The 23,199-nt window shown below is 39.0% G+C and overlaps 1 protein-coding gene and 1 long non-coding RNA gene across 5 annotated transcripts in view; one reads left to right on the top strand and one right to left on the bottom strand.

Moving 5' to 3' along the window:
• The window catches only part of LOC143900123 (uncharacterized), a 140,593-nt gene that overhangs the window by 19,867 nt on the left and 97,527 nt on the right, over positions 1-23,199 (bottom strand). The window lies entirely within an intron of this gene.
• The window catches only part of LOC143900109 (1-phosphatidylinositol 4,5-bisphosphate phosphodiesterase epsilon-1), a 118,014-nt gene that overhangs the window by 5,691 nt on the left and 89,124 nt on the right, over positions 1-23,199 (top strand). For 3 of the 4 annotated variants that reach the window (XM_077411091.1, XM_077411093.1, XM_077411094.1), the window contains exon 2: positions 20,716-20,783. The gene's annotated coding sequence lies outside the window, so the exon portion shown is untranslated. Of the gene's footprint in view, positions 1-7,635; positions 7,968-20,715; positions 20,784-23,199 lie in introns of all 4 variants that reach the window. The other variant, XM_077411092.1, reaches the window with a different exon arrangement.

Genomic DNA, 23,199 nt, shown 5'->3' on the forward strand with positions numbered 1-23,199 from the left:
GAATGTGAGAAAATAATTTTTTTTAAATTGTATGCATGTATATGATGTAATTTGTGAATTATATAAAGGATATATAAGGAATTTCATTATTATTTATCAAAGTTCACATTTATATGTTCCCTTTTTCTGCTTAATAAAATGTATTACTATAATATACATATCCCCAGAAGAATATCTTAGAAGAATACCCTATAAGAATACTGTCAATTCAAAAATTCATAATATTTAAAAGAGAGAAAAAATCCGGGAAACTGCAACATAAAAGAATATATAACGATACTTTTTTGTCCCATGTTACGGATTTCACATATAATCTTGTGACACTATTATAGCACATAGATAACATTTTAGACATACTTTTTATGGACTTAACTCAAAATAAAAATTTTGTGACAGTATTCTTCTAGGGGTGCGATATATCAAATAATTAATTTATAAAATTAAATGTTTACAAAATTCTTACACACAATAAGCTTAAAAATACTATAGATTATAAAGAAATGTAATATTATTTTCAATTAATTCACATTTCAAAGACTTTATTAAATAACTGAAAACAATAATCGTTTTGAATACAAACAATATGTGAAGGTAATTTAACGAGAGATTGGTTTATGACTCAAAGTTTGAATAGTCAATTGTTTTTCACATCTTAGCCGCTTATAGAACGAAATTGAATAATTACGTTAGTAATGCGGCGCGGCGGCGCGTCGTAATAGATGTACCTCAATGTAGAGTTCAATGAATTCGCTATCTCACATGCGCGGATTAACCGATCCGATCAGTCAATTCAGCGGAAAACTCCGTTTTCAGTTTGGCTTGAGCATCCAAGTAAAACGTAATTTATTTTCCCGGAGCGCACCGTTGCTCGTTTCAGGACGTTCCTGCGGGAATGTCGTAAAGAGGAACGATATATTGAACATAAGCAAACAAGTTCGAGAGACATCCGAAGGTGCCGGGTACACGCGAAACGCGGTTGTAATTACTATGCAGCGTGGGAAGGTAAATTGATAATTGCTATGCATCAAGAGAAGCTAAATTGCTAATTGCTACGCGAAATATAAAGTGGACACAACTTAGTTTACGCAGCATAAATTTAAACGACCTTTCGCGATTGGCGTAATTTTTAAATTGTTAAATCAATTCCTTCGATTTTGGCGACAACCAATAATGATCTTATATAAATCTGATCTTAAACACACGCACACACACACACACACACACACACACACACACACACACACACACACACACACACACACACACACACACACACACACACGCACACACACACACACACACACATAATTTTTGTTATGTACATTTATCTTAGCATATTCTATATTAATTTGTAGGAAAATAAAAATGTCAAAATTCTGTTCTTTTAATTCCCTGCCAGATAAAAAAGAAATAATTAATTGGATTGCAAATATGAAGATATAAAAGTGTAATTCGCTTTCTATCGATATCGTTCGCTCACGATTTTTTATTAGGAAGAGAAATATTATAATTAACGGGTCGCTGCGTTAAGCATTTTTTCAATACTTTAATATCTCCAACTCTCTGCTTTGTTTCAGAGCTAACGTTGCATGCTGCTTTGCATTTTATTCGTTTGTGTAAAGAAGAATTATTCTATGTTTCCTGCAGCGTGTAACTAAATCTACGTTATTATTATATTCGCGTATATAAAGTATAAAGTATAATTCTTATACTCTTATCTAAAATTTCGAGATCGAAAGATTGGAAGGATGTAGACGAAACGAGAGAATGTTCCTCTTCCGCTTTTACGAAACAAGAAAAGTTTAACGATTACGTAAATTTACTTATCTCAATGAATATAACATAATATCGTGGCGGGAGTCTGAAACATGGATTAATGGAATTTCTCTCGCTTTGTGAGCTTCCTTTCTCGATGTAGCGTGTCTCGCGGGAAGGAGATTTCTTTTTTAATTCGATACGCCGTTTTCAAGAGAGAATGTAACTTACTTAGTCCGTAAACTACTCGATTGTGGACCGCGCACTGTAAACCAATACCGATATCGATATAACGATTGAGAGCGGGACCATTTTAATATCTCCGTGTGCGCCAGCTTCAGATATCCTTGTTTTTGAAAGCACCGCATTGCATACGACGTATATTAAAATGTATTCTCCGTACATATTCGTTTCCCGTACAAAATACAATTGTATTCGTTTTTTGAAAAAGAACGATTTTTTTCATTTTGAGAGCAGGTATTTACTAGAAGCTGTTTCTTTAATCTAATTAAAAGATGTTTAAAAATAATAGAACGGAACCGCTTTTTTTTTAATTTTGTATCAGAATTCAAGGATTCTGTTTATAATAGAATATAAATAGAATATAATTCAAATATATTTTATAATGGAATATAAATAGATAATATATTATAATAGAATTCTATTTATCATCTTATACGTCACATGATACGAAAAATAATTAAGAAAAATGAGAATATAATTAAAATACATACTTTTACATCAAAATGTACGACACATAAAATTGTAAGTGGAATTTTATTCCAAAATCTGACGCAAATTGTAGATCGATTAAAATGAGTTTCATGCTGCGTTAAAAATTCTGGGTTTTATTGACTATTTAAACGCACAGGTTATTCCTTCTGTTTTTTGAATTTATAATGACGTAAAAAAAAAATTTCAAGAGAGAGAGAGTATACGTCTTCTAGCAGAACAATTCGCGTAAATACAAACGAAATATTTCTGATGTACGGCAATTTGGTAACAAGATCGCTTCTGTTCGTCTTGAATAAAATTCAGGGTTAAAGGCACTGAAATACGAGAGAAAAATGTCGCGCCGAACAAGTTTCCGGGCAAGATGTCGCGATGATCGGTGAACTTTAACGAGTCACCCGATCGGTTACGAACCCCCATCGACGGCGTATTCACGAATTTCATTCGACGACGTGTCAAACGTCAAGAGAAACGGAAGCCAAAAGAAAGACTATATTTAAGGTTACTGACACTTTTGCACACAAGCATTTTCTTGTATCCCGGTTTCGTCTAGAGAGGAGGAGGGACGCGCATTCTCCCCGTCTTCGCTTCTCTCTCTCTCTCTCTCTCTCTCTCTCTCTCTCTTTTTCTCTCTCTCTCTCCTCTCTCTCTCTCTCTCTCTCTCTCTCTCTCTCTTTTTCTCTCTCTCTCTCCTCTTTCTCTCGCTATGAAGTAGCTACCGAGCGTCTGATGCGGGACTAACTCAATTCGAAACGAAAACGAGTTATCGCCGCTAATACAATTCGACGAAAGATCGCCGGCGGTCTCTGTCATTCGACGGTAAAAAGATCTCAAACACAGCGACAGGACAGCGGAGATCTCTCGATATATATATGCGCTCCAGTACATTCTACATCTTATGTATATCCTTCTCCACCGGCGTGCTCCAATTTTCGCTTCTATTTGGATCTCATCCCGGAATATCGATCCATCGATGTCTACTAACATTTGTCCTAACTGAAGAATCGGTCTCGCAGCCTTCGCTTCTTTACGCTTCTTTCGCTTCCCATCTCCATGCTTTTCAATGTATATTTTTCGATATATATATTTTCTTTTTAATCGCATTTCTACATTTTCAATGCAATATACTTTGTAGTTGCATTTTTACGAAAATCGATTTAAAGATCGCATCTCATGGTAAATAGACGATCGTCTTACATGATAAATATATAACTTATTTCCCATGTAAATCAAAACTCTCTTCAATCTTTAATTTTAATATGACGAGTATATTAAACGTATACCTATATAACTTTTTAGAATCATTAAGAATAGCGTAAGTCTTCCCCGCATTTTAAAATATATTCGATTAATATATAAATTTTTTAAATTAGGCTATAAATACGAGGGTACTGAATTATCCTATACGTATATTTGTGTCAGAAAAAGAAAGAAAAAGAAATTACGAGCTTGCGCTCATGAACGAAACATTTCCAATTTATCTTTTCTTTTTTCTTTCTCTCTCTCTCTCTCTCTCATTCTTTTTTTTCCTTTCCGCTTTCTCCTCCGTCTGTTTATAGTAGTCATTTACCACTTTTGATTTGCGAATTTCTACCTCGCGCGTTCTCGCACTACCCGGTCTTCAGCCGCGCCGGCTTTCCTCCTTTCCTTCTATTTCTGGTAACGTCACATTCCTCGGCACGGTTCGTTTCACCTTCTCCTGATGTCGTATCGTCTCTGGTGTGTTTTCCCGTCCTTTATCTCGCCCTCGCCTCATCACTCTCACCCTTCTCCCCTTGCCCTCCCTTTCTTCTCTCTGCAACCTCCGTTGAAACATATTTTCTCGAAACGTCAGAATTCATCTGCCACTGCCCTAAAGTCGCTTCGCTTCAATCGATCGGCCGTGCGTCATGTCTCAATTCACGAAATCCAGATTTGCATTCCGCAAATAACATATGCGATCCGCAAAATCGCATTCGCCGCACAGCGCGAACACACACTGATCATGACGACGATCGCTCGTGTCCTTGACACCCCGATCCCGAAATGTGTTATACACGCTTTTCGCGCAACTTCCTGCGCGCAATAAATTACATTGCGAGAGGATAGACACAGGAAGATAATTCTGGTAATCCTACTCTGAAAATCTCATTTCCGTGTAAACGTTAAATATTCCAAAAGAAAGTCCCGGGCGAAGAGTTTGCGCTGGAATATAGGGATGCTTCAAATTTCCCATGTTTCTAATAAATCCTATCTTAACAATATGTTCTTTCCAAGTCTTATAAAGTAACAATTGCAAAGCTGCTGAATTTGACTTTATACGTATTTAACATTTAATTAATTTTCTTTCGTCTATTAATTATAAAATATTGTCTATAAAAAAAATCTCGTCTATTAATTATTAAATAATAATTATTTAATTTTAGCAATTTCCATCAGATTATTACTTTACATTGTCAAGTATTATGTTTAATATTAAAAATTGGCAATCTTCAAGATAAAAGTAATTCAAATAAAAAAAAATTTAATTAAAAAATTTATAACAATCGTATACCAAGACACGAAGATAATCTTTGCTCAAATCTTTATTACAGAAAAGTATATTCCGAATTGAGCGAAGATTTCAAGTCGATTATTCTGTCTATGAAAAATACTTTTTTTTTAGTCTACTCCCAAATTTATATACGAGCAAAGACTATTATTTTTCCACTTTTCCAAACGAAAGCTTTCTCGAATGTTTGATGGAACGCGACGACAAATTTCTCGCCAAATTGTGCAGAAGGTGCAGAAAACTTTCGACTTGCATCGCCGTTGTATTGCATGGGGGTTTTCACGGGGTTTTCCCGGGTTTTTTTTATTTGCCGTTGACGAATCTCAGGGCACCGTCGTGTCCTGTTAAGTGTCCGTGATTCTAGGGTGCAATCGTATTTTATTTACGACCGAGCTAGCGTGTAACGTCGCGTCGACGGGACTTTCGAGGAAAATTAAGGAAAGTTGGCCGACAATCGACCCGGGAAAACTTTCAAAGCACGTCGCTGCCGTGCGACACGCAAACAAATTTTCTTGCTTTCTTTCTCTCTCTTTTTAACAAAAACTACATCCCATTTTTATCGCTCATAGAATTCGCAGGCACGAAGAGCTTGGTTTATTTCCCGCACCCTTTATGTGCGTGTTTTCGAGATTGCTAGAAACAATTAACAGTTGTCTTTGATGGGTTTTAGCGATACACAACGAATACGCAACGAATATGCGTAAATGTCACGAAAGAAAATCAATTTTTATTCCAGAACTTTTGTCATTTAAATTGTTATTAGTATCATTTTAAATAGATATTATATTACGTATATATATTGCGTACAATTTATTTTATAAGAATAATATGTATATAATTTAATATAATTATAACAACTATATCACAGTAGGTATTACTGCACTATAAAAAGAACTAATTGATCGGTAGAACCGTTATAACGGAAGGGTGTGGAATTGAAATTTCTTTCAAGCGCAGATTTTATTATTAAATATCGAAAACACGTTAAATTGTTTCAAGTAAAAAGGAATTGTCACGTAACTGCCATGACGGATAAGCTTTATTAGCCGCGTAAAAGGAAAAAATATCCTCGATAATTGATGAAAAACGCAATTGGGTGCAGCCGACGGCGAGTTTCGCTATACCGGCGAGTGCCGGCCGTCGGAGAGTGGCGGATCAATAGTCGCGATTTTATTGCCGTGCAACAAGTAGTTGCAAATTTTCGTCCATGGCGCGACGAGTATACAATAAACACTTATACGACTTGCGCACGCTTTGTTTGGGGAAAATATTAGTTTGCGCATATAACGCAGCGACGCGCTTTGATCCCATAACGGCAAAATTGTTTCCCTAATAATAGCGTCGTTTCGGCGTCATCGATGGCGCTTGCTTTCCGCCACTTGTATCCCACGTACATATGTACTTATCCCCGAGGCAACGAATACTCGAGCGCAAGAACGAATTTATTATTAAATCACTAATGAATGGTTTAATTAACATTTACGAGCGCCAGAGACAAGTCCGCAACCAGGCAGCTTTGAGAGTGCTCCGTTTTAGAAGCATGCGCGATCTCGATTATTTTATTCCTCGAGTCTCGTTAGCGAGCTTGATAACAACGCTGATCCTAATAGCGCGCTGATCCTAAAAGGAAAAAGTACCTAACAAAAGGTTGTAGCTTTATATGGCACGAACACACACACGTGTTCAAACAACAAATTCGACATATTTTTGTTTCCCCTCTCTTTCTCTCTCTCTCTCTCTCTCTCTCTCTCTCTCTTCTCTTTTCTTCCCTATATATTCCCCTTCGCTTTTTTCTGACGTATCTGTATAGTTACGCCATTATTGTTACGGACACAATTCCCGACCACGTTTGTATCTTGAAGCGACGTCGTGTGTATTATAAATGTCATTGATACATTTTCCGCCTCCAATTTCGCGATAAAATTTTACCAGTATAGAAGCGCTGGATGATTCCTGTCCCTTGAGCATTGCAAAATACTAAAAATTTCTCGTTAATGCTCCCCATAACGTATTCTTGCGCAACCTTTCACTTTTTATATGTACCATTAATAAAAAGATTATATAGAGAAAATTTTTGCGCCGTAAAAAAAATTTTATTTGAGACTGCAAATCGGATTAGTACGATATATTTACTATTTTTGATTAAAATTCAGCAGCATGAAAATTGCTACTTCTCTCGACCGTATTTTATATCCAAAAATGTATTTTCGTACCTATACTACTTGGACAGAGTGCTTCTTGTAATTATATTACCTTTTTGAATGACTCTATTTAGCATACTTCAAAAAAATGGGAATATCACCCAAAGAATAAATTAAATAGTAACAAATGCGATTACGAATACGCAATATATTTTATACTGTATGAACGTTAAAAACTTATCTAATAATTGTTCTTAATTAATTTCTTCGGTGATATTCTATCAGAATATAGAATCGCTGTTTTCACACGTGCCGCTTTAAAACGCATACAATAAGAAAAATATTTCGACATATGTGCGATTGCAATATATCCTCAAACTGTTCAATTCTCGAAAGTTTAGATTTCGGGATGCATCGCGAAACTTGTATGTACAAAAAAGCGCGTCTCTCTTAAATACCTTTTCGATTACGTTCCAGGTCGCGATTACCGAATACGATTACGAATGCAACGTACGTCCGCGAGCGGAGTTCGATCCTCGGCGCGGCAACAATATCGATAGCTTCGACTTCTTCAGCGCCCGCGCCGCCCGAGATCCCACCGAGAGGAGCCTAGCTTCCCGAGGCCTCTCCAGCGCGCTCGCGAAAGCTCACGACGGGCGAAGTTGGCCGATTTAATTTTCTAAATATTCATGGTACACTACGTGCCTCCGGCGGGCGAAACCACACGGCGAGAAGCAACGCATTATAAATATTCTATCTCGCATCTCGCCGCAACTTCAAACGAGAGACGAATATATGGGATATCTCAGGTGAGGCCCGTCTCTACCGCACTATATATACGTCAGGCGCAACAAAATATTAAATTATACCATTATCCATGTAAATTGAAGCTTTCCGCGACGGCGGAACTTAAATACTTAAAAGAAACGTTGACCTGCCAAACGCCGGTGACTTCGAAAAATCAAGCAAGTCCTCTATCGAAGGAATTATTTACGAGTTCTTGGTAATTGTGATCGATCATTTGGCAATTATTCGATGATCGTTTAGTAATAATGATCGATTGATTGATATAAAAAAAAGCAAGGAAGATTCGAATAAAATCCGTATGTAATCGAAGAGAGTTTGTCAGTTCCAGTTTTGACCGCAAAAATTGATCAGGTCTGCAGAAACATTAATAACTTTCGCAAGAATAGCTTTTGCATTTTCGACATTGTGTGGGATATTTCACTCTCCAAATTGCAATGATGTACATTTGAGAAATTAGAAATAATATTGATATACTGAAAAGTGAATTCAGTTTCTTTCCGGAACATCGCGTGATCAAAATTAGCGCTTTCATTTCTTTGCCAATCCAGATGTTCTCTTTACAATCTACGAAAGAGCGATAGGATACTTGACCCGAGTCAGTTCAGGTCTTCAGTTTCCCCGCGTAGGTATATGAACGTACGATCTGCTTCTTTCTCCATTGTTAATGATTTCGCGATTCGCCAATTCTCTCGGCAACACACACACACACACACACCCCACGGTCGATTCCTCGCCGGCCGCATCCAGCATTCGGCCCTATCGATTCGTTTCGATGAAAAGCAATCTGCCCCGCGGGTTATACATGCCGGAGCCAGAGGGGGGGGGAGGGAACACCCTGAGCGGTGTCCCAAATTTCGCCTATATCCACGAGCGGCCGCGCTCCGTAACGTGTGTGCATGCGGCCAGGATGCCGGGACACTGCGTGCGCGGGTGCATCGGTTACGACCGTCCTTTGTGCGCGTAATAATCGTTGCATTATTCGATTCCAATCTGGTCTTGGGGTCATTTGTATTGATTTATTGAACAGCCACCGCCTGTTCGGCGATTGCGGGCACGTAACATACATGCTTTGCGCCGAGCGCGGCACTTCGCGAGCCGCGTGTACGTATACTCGTTCTTTCGTATACGTGGCTCACGTATCAAAGCCACGAGAGAGACCTACGCGTCCCCCGCTGGTGGAAATGTCAAACGTCCTCGTCCGCGTTCGTCTCTCGGTTGTCGCGAGAAATTATTTATTTAAGAGCAGAAGCGTAGAGGACCTTGGCGGCGTCGCTTCGATTTTCGTCACGCCCGAGAAGAGTGTCCCTCACTCGCGCAACCCGCCCGAGAACATTGCGATCAAAGTTTCGCAACATGGAACGGCTGTATCTTGAATTCAGGATTGTTTCGGTGGATGTTTAACAATGAAACTCAATTAAAGGGTATATATGAAAAGGTATTATACCCTTATTATTATTATAAATATTATTATAATAAAATGTGAACAGATATGAGATAAAATCATTCTTCTAATCGAAACAATTCCTACCAATCTTAATGAATAATAGAAGGATATATTTATTTTACACGGTACGTTTTTCCACACAGAATAATTTTTTTGATATATTCGAATTCGACTCTTCTGTAAAAGCGCGTTTTCAATTGCAACTTCTTAATATTCAATATTAAATAAATTGGCAATTAAAAGTAGTTTCTAAAAGTAAAGTCCACTTAAATTTAAACGAGCAGTGAGTGGCTTCTTGTTATTTCATATTGCTGCCTACAGATTCATCCTAATATATTTCCAATCGGTCATAACTCGGGAATCATTGGCCCTTTGACATTTGAATTACGGAAAAATCGAGTCCACAGATTGATCGAAGAATCTGCTATTAAAATCCCATTCTGGAACATCCTGTATAAAGATCGGGAAAAACGAGAGAATATGCAAACTTGGTTAAGAGCATTATGTTAACTTTCAAGCCAGTCGTACGACTGCAACTATTTCCTCACGACGGAAGATTAATTTGCTCGTGGTACCCAGTTCCGGGGAAATTTACAAAACAATTCGCTATATTGGTAAATCGAAACTAATTCGATACATTGTGTCGAGCAAGATGAACGGTACTTGACTTGTGACATAAATCGCCGCTTATGAATGAAAGATAAAACTGTAAAAAAAAAGAAAGAGAATAACGTAGGTCGCTCGAATAAACGAGGGTGTAAACTTAGAGCGAAAACTGAGATTCCTCCCGAGGTATGTACCTCGACTTCAAGAACGGGAGCGCACGAGAAGAGTCGCCGGCGCGAGTCGTTAAAACTCGATGGAAAAAAGCTCACGGTCCCCGCGGAATTTTAATTACCGAAGGTAATTTTTTTATTTTTCTCCGTTCCCCTCAAGACATACTTTTCCCCCTCTCCCCTTCCCCAACCCTCCCCGCACCGTCGTAGGGGACGTAGGTTATCTCGTAAGTCGCGCGCGAATGCGCGCGGCGTAGCGTAGCGTCGAAATTTACGAGCGACCGATTTCCATTCGCGATGCCGTAAATTCAATACGCCCAAGCGTTAACGGCGCCCGGTAGAGATGTAAAGAGATGGATGTGTGTGTGTGTCGATCCGATGTCGTTCACGGGCCGCGGAGACGCGTGTTACATCTAGAGAGGGGAAAAAAGTTTGCGCGATAAATTCCATCTAATAGACTGCAAAGCGAACAGCCGATCTGTTGCGCGATTGATCTCTATCCGAGTAAATTTTGCAGACAACAAATGGCTTTCCTCTTCTCTCTCCCTCTGTCTCCTTTCTCTCCTCCGTCTTTCTTTTTTTTTATATCTCTTTTACTCCGTCTAGTCTAGCTGTTACTGGGAGCTTTCCAGCAAGCGACACAACTCGACACAAGTATCGTTTTATCTTTGTTGCTCATTACCAAAAAAGAAAGATAGAACGATGCTTGTGTCGACCTGTGTCGCTTGCTGGAAAGCTCCCACTGTCATTATTCGGTGTAGTGTATGCTAATGAATAAATGGCTCGTATAGCCGGACAAATCATCGCGTCATTATTGTTGCTAATTCAATAGAAACGAGACGGTTACGTCAATTACGTGCACGTGCCCGCTATTGATTTCTGTATACGAGTGCAGGGAATATATGGCCGCGGTTCAGATTTAGAAGAGGCAAATAAGTCGCCTGGCTCCAAGATAATCAAGCTTTCACTTATTACCGGCTTTATTACCCGGACTTTCTTCCTCCATCGTTTATTAGTTCGTCAGTCTTCCGCTTGTCCGGGCTCTTCCGTCGCTTAGCCGCGTGAAAATAAATCATTCACGAAGACAGCGAAATGTTCTTTATTACAATTTCTGTTGATTCACGGCTGATCTTTTCCCGATTTTCCCGTTATTGAATTATATCCGTGCTCTGGTCTGCATATTAAAACTTTAGACGATATATAATTTCTATTTCGAAATCTGATTTCTATTTTCTTAACGTACTTTTATAGATATTTTATATGTATAATGTGTGATCCTGAATCTTCAATTATTTTTCGTATCACGCGTCATATAAAATTATGAATAGAATATTATTCTGAACTAAACGCAAATTAATAAATTATAGAACGTTCAAAATGGACTTAATAATACAAACCATTATTCCCTTGTTGTTATTTCAGGCGACATCGAGCAATACAAGTAATAGGTTATTGTTTTGTATTTAGATATTTATATAGCGTCATGATGATGATTACACTTAATAAGTTATACAGCGCCAGCGGGTTAAAGAAAATTTCCCATTATATTAATATAATTTATTATTGCATTTATAATGTTTTATAAAGTAAGTTTTTGAAGTAAGTAAGTTTCTATTTCATGATGTCGCTGCACTTCAAATACTGTAAATATTGCATAGTGTTCATTTTACTGAAGGATTTAGGCCACTGCATTGTAATGAGATGAAAAATGAGCCAATTGAAAAATTTTAATTAAGAAGAAATGTGGATATTTTAATGTTTTGATATTAAAATTAATATTATCAACTATCTTTATACATTTTGTACAAAAAATCGAAAAATATTAGATACTGTATTGAAGAAACTTTTGTTTGTTAAAAATCCAGATTAGACGACGGCCTTATTTTAATATCAAATAATAATTTAAAATAAAAGATAAAAAAATTTTTATCAGAGAAAAACTTGAAATTTTTTGTGGCATGTTTTCGAACTTGTGGGACTTGGAATTTTATAACCAAATTGACCATTATTATGACGATAAAAAACCTTTTATTTGTTTTATCGAAAAATCGTTACAGATAGAGAATGCATGTATAAAAATGCATATCAAATTTAAAACAATTTAGTTAAAAAAAATTTTTAACCACTATTTTGAAAAATTGCGGTTGATTAAATTATTTTTTAATCTAATCAATTTTCCAACTGCAATTTCTAATATAATAACGAGTAATTAAAAAAGCATATATATATTATACATATTTTTTTAGAAAATGCATTAAAAATCCATATTTTTTTCCAAACTTTTACAGTGCCCGTAAAAACCTTAGTACTTCTCTCACGGATCTCTCGACCTCCTTCTACCGTTCCGATTACTGCGGGCACGTACGCATGTTATTGCACGTGGAAATGTATTTCCAGACGGATAGGTGTTCGCATCTATTTTCCCATTACCGATCGCAGCATCGCGAACTTACATCCCTCGGCGCGAATACCGCGCGAGAATTCGTCGTTTTTTGAGATACCCCCTCGGATGGATGTTCGGTGCGGCAGAACCGGGGGAGGGGGGAGGTTTCTGCATTGTAAAGGAGTATGACTTTGTCAGCGACGCCGCGGAACGTCGAAGATAATGAAATGGCATTGTTCCAGGAACGAACGGAGTCGACGTCCGGCAACGTCCCGAAAGTTTTGAAAGACCGGGTCTTCGAAAAACTGGCCAGCGGCCAATCATCGTTGCGTCGCGTCGCTCGATACGATCCTTCCGAGTAAACTTTAAAGTGAGATCGCCTCCTCCGGCAAATCGAAGACTTCTTTTTTTTCTTTTTATAATCTTCCCTCGCTTGCCGGCCGGCAAATAAGATAAATCGGGCCTTCTTTTCGCTTAAAGTGGAGTATTCAGCGGAATGTTATTATAGTCCCAGTGGGCACTCAAATGCCCGGGGTGTACGCGGAATGCGTCGAAGATTGAGTTCGAGCACATGTTGCGTGAATAAACTGAATTCTTCCTTCTAGATACAATTTCGCTAGCTACATATGACACGCTATCATGTACATGCTATCATGTGCATACATGCATGACACACTATGTGACACAGATTGCTCCCGGTTTGTATACGATCGATTTTGATTTTCCCCCGCAATTTACGCGATAACGCAAAATACGCGGTGGAAGTTTTTGCTGCAATTAGACTCCCGCCTCAGTGTACCGTTCAATTAATAATTATGCGCACCATTACTTGACGCCCGACTCCGATGTCCGTTACCGATCTTGCACATATCGCTGGTCGTTGAAGCGCAATTAGGTCATGGTTTCACCTTGAACACGCGCACGACAGTAAAGTTAATCATCTCGTGAACTGCTAATTAAATTGTTCCGGGCTCACATGCCACCCCGAAGTTCTTCGCATTTCGCATAGGCAAAATTACGTTGCATAAATATGTTGTGCTAAGGCAATTATAAGGAAATTTTCCTGCAATTAATGAAGCTTTTAATAAAAAAGTTGTAAAAGCTGTTAATGTGAAAAATGAGAATGCGCTCCATTACTGATAAAAGCAAATGTGTATATTCAAACATATATTTCGTCGGCATTATGAATATCGCCGATTATTGCCGAAGAATAATTACAATAACAACTTTCTTTTTATTAATTTTTATTAATGACAGAACTGGAGAAGAGGTGGAAATATTCTATGCAGATATCTTACGTCAAAGAAAGGCATCTCGCTTTGTTGCAAACTAAATTGAAACACAAAGCTACCTTTCGCCCAAAATGCCAAAGATTTACTTCTCTCTTCTTCAAAGTTTAGATAACTGGAGAAGAAATATTTTCTCAATTAAGCTAAAATCCTAAGTCCGCATACCACCTGCAGTAAGTTAGTTATTCCGTTGCAGATATAGTTATATCGGCAGTTAACTTTTGGCGCGAAACTGCCCTGCTAGCCAACTACTTGATAGGCTAATATGGCTTCACGAACACCTTGTTGCAAGAGACTTGCCCCCAAGTTTTCGTTAATGCGCCTAACTATACTCAAACTTTAATCTTCCCCGGGTTATTTGCATAAGAATAATAAATTGACCGCCGCTGACGGCTGTATTTCAAGGATTTTAAGCAAGTTTGCGAATTCGTGTCGCGATCTACGTGTTTCGGCCGCGGCGAATAATTAGACGGATGATCTCGTCGCACTTAACAGTATCGAAAGTTTAAACGGTCTTTGTTTGTTACTAATGCAATTTATTGTTAAAACAGCGGCAGTGGAATTGGGGAATTACGTTGCGGTCAAGCGATCATTAGTGAGTTTAACTGCGCGACCGGGAGTAATTCCGGGCCGCGCATAATGAACGACCGCTTTTAATTATAACTATCGCGTATATTTATTTACAAATATGGCGTACCCAGTATTTCGCCTATTAAATAAATTAATTCTCGCAACAGTATCTGACGTACGCCGTGACATAATCCGTCCTCGCTGTAATTAAGTTACCGACGCACCGATCGCGGCAGTAGTAAATCTGTGCGTCCCGCTGATGGATTTTGCTGGCATTCCCTTAATTCACGAGGTATCCACGAGCAACCGATAGCGATCGCGAAAGACGAACAACGACGAATATCTTAATGCTCGGAGATAAGACAATCGTCTCGTCGTGCCGGTGAAAATATCTTCACGAGCGGCGTGGCGCGTGGCGTCGAGGATGCTGCACCTCGCGCGATTACTTCAACGTTGGGGATTTCATGTTTTATTAAGCGCCATAAAATAATACCTAACGCCCCGGGATGTTTTGCACAAGCACTCGCGGAATTTATACGATCTGAAAGGACTGCCTCTACGGAAGTGCTTGTATTAATCGATTCCACACCGCGGGGGCTCCTCACGCTCCGTGAGTGAAACTCGAGCAGTGATACTAACGACGTGGAAATTACCAGCGCGCCCGAGAGCTGCACGAGATAATCGTGCGCTGAATCTCGCCCGCCGAGATCTTCTAAATTACCCAAGAATCGCGCGAGAAATTATACGTTGCGTTGCGGCGCGCCGTTTTTTTTGCGCTCGAATGAGAGAGGCAGCGTAATCCTTAATATTTCTCCCAAACCCCCTCCGTTCTTCTCGTGTCGCTCAAGGATATAACTGGTGAATCAGCCGCCTCATTAACCACGTCGGGAAGTAAGTCTGGCACATCCTCATTCTACCTTCTCAAATAGTCCTTATCTTAATCAGCCATGATGACACACGTAGCGCTATTACAGATCCATCCGGTCGTGGAAATTCCTTTCTTATTACTTTACTATGATTAGTCCCCAAGCTTCGAGCGTGCTTTCATATACAGTAAGCTTCGGTACACGCATCTCGGAATCTCTGCCATTCGTCGTAGCCATTCACAGCTGATGATATCCGTCTCTCAACTTCGACGGCATCCGTGACCTCACCGTCGTAGAATAAAGCAATCGAAACTTGGTCGGGTTATTAAAACGCGGTCGCGCATAAATCCCAGTTTTCGCCGGTAGAACTCGAAACTGACGACATACGAGGATGCGTCGATACGGAGAATTCGTCATCCCAAAAGAGATTCGATTTTTTTTCTCCCAAAGCGAAAGCATCGTCTGCTTATGCGACCGTGTCTTAGCTCACGTTTAAATAACGAATTTAATCACGCAGTTAGTCGCTCGAGAACTTGTTGCTTTTAATTCCTAGTCTCTCTGTGTAGTTTTTCGATTATAAAGCACACTCAGGGAATATCTTGTTAAATAATCAATGAACAAGAGCTGATTACCTCGAAACTCAATTCAATTTTCTTTTAACGCGAGCCTCGTTTATGTAATAATATCTTGCGCTATAACTTAAACTCTTTTTTAACATATCAGCATAATACTTGCATTATTCCAAACGTTTGCAAAATATAACTCAACATGATCCGGGGCATTAAACTAATTCATGCAATTTATTGACGGATTATGTTATATATATAAATCTTTGGAACGGCGATTCGAGTAAAAATGCTGCGATGGCGAGAGAATAAGCTTTAATGCTAGAAATTTAATTTTTTTGTCTCTTAAATCGGAAGGTAAAGTAAGTGTGGACGAAAATTTGCCGTGAAATGGGATCACATTGCGATTTAATGATCTCACGAAATGTAAAAATCTTTGCGTCTCCAGTTATTTGCTGCGATTCTAAAAGTTAAAAAAAAAAAAATAATTTCTATAGATTATACGAAATCTCTCGACCTAATTATTCTGACCCGGCTACCAATGAGAACTGAATTTTAACTTTGCTTTCATTTATACACTTTCGTTATTACCTCAATCCAAGCCAAATGAACTTTATCTCGCACATGATTGGAATTAGTTGCGAGTGCATTTCTCTGCCACGCAATGTAAAATAAATTGCGCGCGAATGTAAATTTTCGCGACCTTATAATCCCGGGAAGGTTATTGAATTACCGCGCGTAATGCAATATTATATCAAATGTGGAGCATCGACGTTTTACGTTTAACCCCCCTTCGGCGATGTGCGGAACAATATGTAAGAATTGGAAAAATTCTGAATTGTCTCGCTCGGAAAGCTAGTTTCCACATTAAACAGCCGGCACGTCGCGTCGTCCGAAAGTATTATAATATCGGCCATATCGCGCTCCACATTCGTGATTCCGAGAGTGTTGACTTAAGCGCTGTGTATACACTCGAAATATTACATGCACGTCTATCAAGAGGTTTCCACAGAGCGCTCGCCATCTTTCGTCCCTATGTAATTACACGGCCAACTTTGGGATAACTACACAGTTCTCCGATTCATTTGCTCTCCTTTATTTCGTCTCAACTACTCCTCGTTCAATTCTCTTCCCCTCTTTGTTTCTCTTTCTTCAAATATAGAAAGCGTCGGTTTCTCTAAATGACTTGACCACTCTCTCAGAATTCAGAATGTCGTTCATTCCGCGCTTTGCGTAGCGCGTATTCTTACTATAGCAGCGCTGACAATAGCTCTCTCTCTCTCTCTCTCTCTCTCTCTCTCTCTCTCTCTCTCTCTCTCTCTCTCTCTCTCTCTCTCTCTCTCTCTCGTTTTCCCACGCATGTAAATTAATCCTAATTTTTAACTGCGGAAACGATTCGTTTATTTGGAGCGCGGTGTGATTTACGGTATCTCGTATATACACATGCAAATCCGGAAATTATTATCCATGTAAGGAATCCTCCTCAGCCCTTTTGCTCGGTCTAGCGGCAAATTCTACTGAATTACGAACAACGCACAGCGAGCTGACGTGACCGTAACATTACAATTTCATTCGCAGGCTCATTTCTGAAATGATGTTATCATTCTCGTGATAATCTCTGGGTGAAAGGTAAATTTTCGGGAACAGAGAGAGAGAGAGAGAGAGAGAGAGAGAGAGAGAGAGAGAGAGAGAGAGAGAGAGAAAGAGACAAAGATAGACGACGATCCTGTCTCGATCGATAGCTCCCTCGAGCGTCGTTACATTTACACATTGGCTATTGGCTCTTTCCGTCCCAGCGATGCGTTAAAGATCCCCGACAAGCGTAGCGTTCTCCTAACAAGAGAGAGATCTCGCCCTCTATATAGAGTAAGCTGTCGCGCACCGAAATTAATTAGAATTAATATTTTGGCATGTAATTTCCCTCGCCAGGAGAACGAAGAGCTCAAGAGGCTAAAAATTCGCTAAGCAAAAAACGGGGAGTCGCTTAAGAGAGGCGAGAAACACGTTCCAACGAAAGAAGAGAACGCGATTGGCTCTCGTTCTAAACGACTTTTAATATTTTCAATCGCGCCGGATGTGATATCGTGCATTATGCGCTCGATCGAGTCCGGGAAAATTTTTGGCGTAATAATAAAGTCTTCGTGGATTATCCGTGCGCGGCTTACAGTAACCGCTCTTCTCCGCGCGCTCGCCTTCACCCTGTGCTGTCCTTTATCGTTTCCTTTCTCGGTAGAAAGCAATATCGCTATATACCGTGGTGGTAAGACCCACTACTTACGTACAAAAGTATTCTATACCCCTCGTTCTTTTCGCCGACCGCAACGACTCTCGGATATCGTATTAAATAAACTCCAACCTTAAATTAGAAATATAATATGCGACAACGGTACGCATTATTCCTGAATGTTTCTTTTCGGCTGCCGCTTGTTTTCTTTGCCGTACTGGATTCTTTGAAAACGGCTACGGAGAAATCACCTACGCTTTCCGTGTTGATTTCCTTTTTCTGCGGGCAGTGTTTCTTTCAGTATAGACGCCATTGTACCAATGTACCACCAGGTACACACAACTTTCACCAACGTCTCTTTTCGATTTGGTTGCGCAATTTTCCCCTGTTTTCGAGAGGTATCAGTTCTTTACGTGTAATACTTCCGCCTCCTCGTCGACAATTTCAACATTAAATCTTGATGTTTCGCTGTAGTATTGAAAAAACAAACGTTTTAGAATGCGGAATGTCATTTCATGACTCTCTGCCTCTGGGGGATAATGCGAGCTATTCGAGTTAACAAACCACGATTTTTACTTCGTCGTTTTTGCTCTTTGCTTTCCCTTCTTATCACAAAGCGGAAGTGGAACAGAGACGGAAATGGAAAATTACATCACCGACAGCGACTCATTTTTGCTAACGGCCGCTGTCCTCTCTCTTTTTTTTTTCGACGCGTTGAATGCATTTGTCCATCCCACCTGCGTCGGCCATGCTACGTTCATCACCTCCGGAGGGATATGCGCTCGTTGGAAATTGCGGTTGGCTCGATCGAATTTTAAAGCTTTCCCGTCGAGTCGGACGTATCTACCTACTTGCGAGAGAGACGATGAATTACTCCACCTCAGGGACGATTTCTCGACAAACGTGCCGGGGAATTTATCTAAGAGAAAGACACGGTGCGCGCGCGCGCGCGAGCACCAACGATAAGGTGGCCTCGGCCGTAAAAGATCTGATAGAAAAATACGGGAAAATATTTGTGAGATACATAGAGTGTTCCCAGAATTATTGGATGTCCTTCACATTGTAGATTATCTGATAGTTTTAAAATTATCTTCTTTTTAATTTGAAAGTGTGCATTTCTATTCTCAAGTTTATTTTAGAGATGACTTCAAAATATGTAATAGTCATTGTTCAATGACTTGACGTGGGAAAAATTAAACTAAATATTTCTAATAAGGTTTTAAGTAAGATATATAAAGATTAATTAAAAAATTAATTTATTCTTGAACACAATTTCTTTTGGGTATTCAAATTGATATAAATATAAGGGTTGTTAATGAATATAATTATTTAGGACATTTCGTCAAAAAATTTTAATCTTTATATTTAATAATTCCATCATGTTTTGTTCCTATACATATATTGCAAAAATTAGCATTTATATTAAACTTCCTACTGTCTTTCTACTACATTAATCTTTTTACTATCTTTAAAAAAATATATTTGAGGAACGCTCTATTTTAACTTCGAAAAATCAAGTTGCTCGATAAAAAAATTCTTTAATTACGTTAAAAATTTATATTTTCGCAGAAATAATTATTGCATTGATAGAGTGAACGTTTAACATTTAATAACAATAGATACACTTATCTTCGGTCTTTTTAGAAGGCTGGGAAACTGTAAAGATAAATCGTGAAAAGTCACAAGTTATAAATTATGTAGTAAAAGCTAAAGTTAAATACCTGGTACATATCCATTAGAGGAGAGAGAGAGAAGTTTATGTTTAGTTATAAATAATCGATTACGAGAATAACCGATGATCTCGCAATAATTTTCGCGATACACCATCTATGAGATCCTTATATAAAAGGTCCGGAGTGGAAATTGCGCGAGTTTCAGAATATTCTAATGCAATCCCTCTATTTTCGTTTAAATGCGGAATGCATAAAGGACATATCAGCTATAGAATGGACGCTTTTCATAGGATTTCACGATGGCGATCCCATCCTAGCGCGTATCGTATTGATATCCTGATCTAACGATCTGCGAAACTATAATAAAAGCTTCTCAATCCGAATTCAAAGGAAAAGATTGCGCTCTATTACAACCTTGCATTACGCGTGGTGTGTAACGTTATCCGTGCATCCTCCTTACCCGACGCGCATCTGTGTCGAGGAGTTTCCGGGCATTTACTATATCACGTTATGCTACGATGGATCGTGTATCGCGGAATAATTATTCATAGCTGCGGGGGAGATACAAGGCTCCCAGCCGTCCGTGGAGTGTTCTCAATATGTAAGCACCGCCACGATCTTCTCGAGCGACTTGACTTTACGAAAATTTACAGAAGCGACTTGCGTTAGTAAAAGACACTCGATATCTTTCTCTCCGCTAGCCATATCTCGCGACGAGAGTAAAGAGTAATCATTGGGGGATCTGTCGTAAAATCATCACGTTGCCCATAAAGATTCCTATCCAAATTGGGCGTAAACAAGCGAAGAGAAGATTCGCAGAATATAAACCACAAGAAATCGCGTTACGCACCGATGTTTGATTCTTTCGACAGATCTTCCCGACAAACTAGCATGTCACGCGACAGCGGATTGCGACGCAAATACTGATTTGTCATTCGATACTATTATTCACTTTTCAGACGAAAGAGTCGGAGGTCGATCGTCGGACTGTCAAATTGCGCTGAATAAGGAGCTGTACGTCCAATTGGTATGTAAAAACGTTTGATTTATTCGTATGAATGAATTATCGGAAAATTGACGTGAAACTAACGAATAAACAAAAACTAATTTTTTTAGTTTTTATAAAGAATTTAAGAAAGCGCAAAGTTTTGTAAAGAAACATTGTACGAATATACTAGCGAGCTGTAAATTAGAAATACAATAATCAAAGTTTTTCTTTCGAAAAAAATAAGTTTAATTTACGCAACTTTTCCATCACACTCTGATTTATATAATATAACGTTATATACTTGCTGCTGTAATAACGCTGCAGTTTTTCTCGCTTTAAATACAAGTCAAATTAATAATAAAACAAATGTCCACGTATTTCAATATTGATTACGCATTAAAGCTTTGAGAATACGGATAGACAACGACATAGTTTGATAGTCGAGATGGTCACTCTATTATTATATTTTTATATTTTAATATTGTTAAAGAAACATTTATCCTGATTTTTTCCACTACCAAAAAGATATTGATGGTACACGCCGAGTACACAATATATATCTGGCACACTCAATAAATTCAGAAATTTGCAACTTTCGCATGAATTTAGATACGTATATTATCGCAAATTATCACCGTGCTTGCATAGGTAATACATTGAGTATTTTATTATCTCGCGGAGGTATGTTTGCATCACCGGATATAAGTCGCACGATCCGATAGCGAATTCGCAGAAAAATGTTACGAGACGAGGGATACCTTTGGGAAAACCACCGAGACAACATGGATATATCTCTACGTCGTTCGTGATGTAACAAAAAAGGCATTCCCTTGGAAAATGAAATAGCCGCGTAAAAGGTCGTCCCCTCCTCACTTTTATTCCCACAATCCCGCAATAATTACATCAAACAGCGGTACAACCGTCGTCGTCGTCGTCGTCGTCGTCGTCGTCATCATCGTTGTCGTCGTCGTTTTATCTCGAGGACAAATTGCTCGAACGATATAATAAAGTTTGAGCGTATTCAAACAGCCGCTTTATTAACTTTAAACGAGTAAGCTCGATGGCAAACGCCGTAAAGAATTTCGAAGAGGATATAGTCCCGGGCGATCGAGGAGAACGATTGACGATGCGGATGCGGGAAAGGGAAAAGGGTTGCTCCGTTCGAGAAAAACGGACACGCGCGAATTTGCATAAAAAGAATTTGCAAGAAGCGATTGCGTGGAAGAAGCCTTGTACGGAATCTGAACGAGTCTCGCGCGCGCGAGAGGGTGCCGGCAAACTTTTTCCCGCTTTTTAATTCTCCCGCAGGGCAGGGTATTCCCGGCGCCACGGGGCCGTCCCTCTCGCCCCCTCATTTTGCAGCCGCCTTGATTAATGCCGCGGCGCGCGACCGACTCCTCGGCCGGTCTACCTTTCCTATTCCGGCGAACCGGATTAAGAGAAAGGAAGTTGCAAACGTTAAACCCTTTCTCTGTCCCAGGTCTCTATTTAATAAAGGAAAGACCTGAATTTTTCATGCGTTTTTCCTATATATACGTGTCTGTGAACGACGACGTGAATACCTAAAAAGTTTTTGAATAGGCCAATTTATCGAGATTCGGAATGCTATTGATATCACGGATGAGATAACTGGAAAATATATATTCCGTGTCGTTCCCCGTAGTTCAAATTACTCCTATAAAATTATGAAAAAAAATATTCATCTTTTCGTAATATTATTTGCAAAAGAAAATACTTTCGGTCTGTATAATAATACGAGGAACATTAGAAAAATTAGTCTCAATTATTCATTATTTCCGCATTTGTCATTTCGTTCAAAAATCACGAATATTGAAGGAATTAAATCACGCAATTTAGAAACACAGCGAGTGGTACGGTTATACGTTGAGAACAAGCTGAAGCTATATCACAAATTGCAGGGAGCGCTACGAGAAAATAAAAAAGAGAGCGCACAAGCAAGAAGGAAGTAAAACGAGCACCAATTTATCGATAAAAGCGGGTTCCGTACCGAGCGGTTGCGATCGATTTTTTTATTGCAGGTTTTCCAAATAATTTTAATGAAATATTGGAGAACCTGCTGTGCAGTTCGGTCGAGATTGTTCCGTTCTCTTCTCGCTTTTGTTTCAGCTGGTTTGTCTCTCTTACGCATCGTCTGGAATTTCATTAATTCGATCAAGCAATCTTGTTTCTTGACCGATTGTCGTGGATTTACATTGTTGGAAAACGTGAAAAAAAAATTATGACCTTAATCTTTGATTTAACCAGAGAAACACGGTTAACATCAAAATGATCAAATTCTACGTATGATAAATGTACTTATTTATTTAAATTAACAACATTGGTTTCTACTAATGAATAATGTATTTTCGCGTGCGCTTTTTCAATTGCATATATTCGCGACAAAAAAACGTTTTACGGATGGCTCGTGAGGCTCGTGAAAAATCGTCAATTATTT

Source organism: Temnothorax americanus, unplaced genomic scaffold (assembly GCF_048541705.1).
Source record: "Temnothorax americanus isolate GAGA-0224 unplaced genomic scaffold, ASM4854170v1 Scaffold3, whole genome shotgun sequence".
Lineage (NCBI taxonomy): Eukaryota > Metazoa > Arthropoda > Insecta > Hymenoptera > Formicidae > Temnothorax > Temnothorax americanus.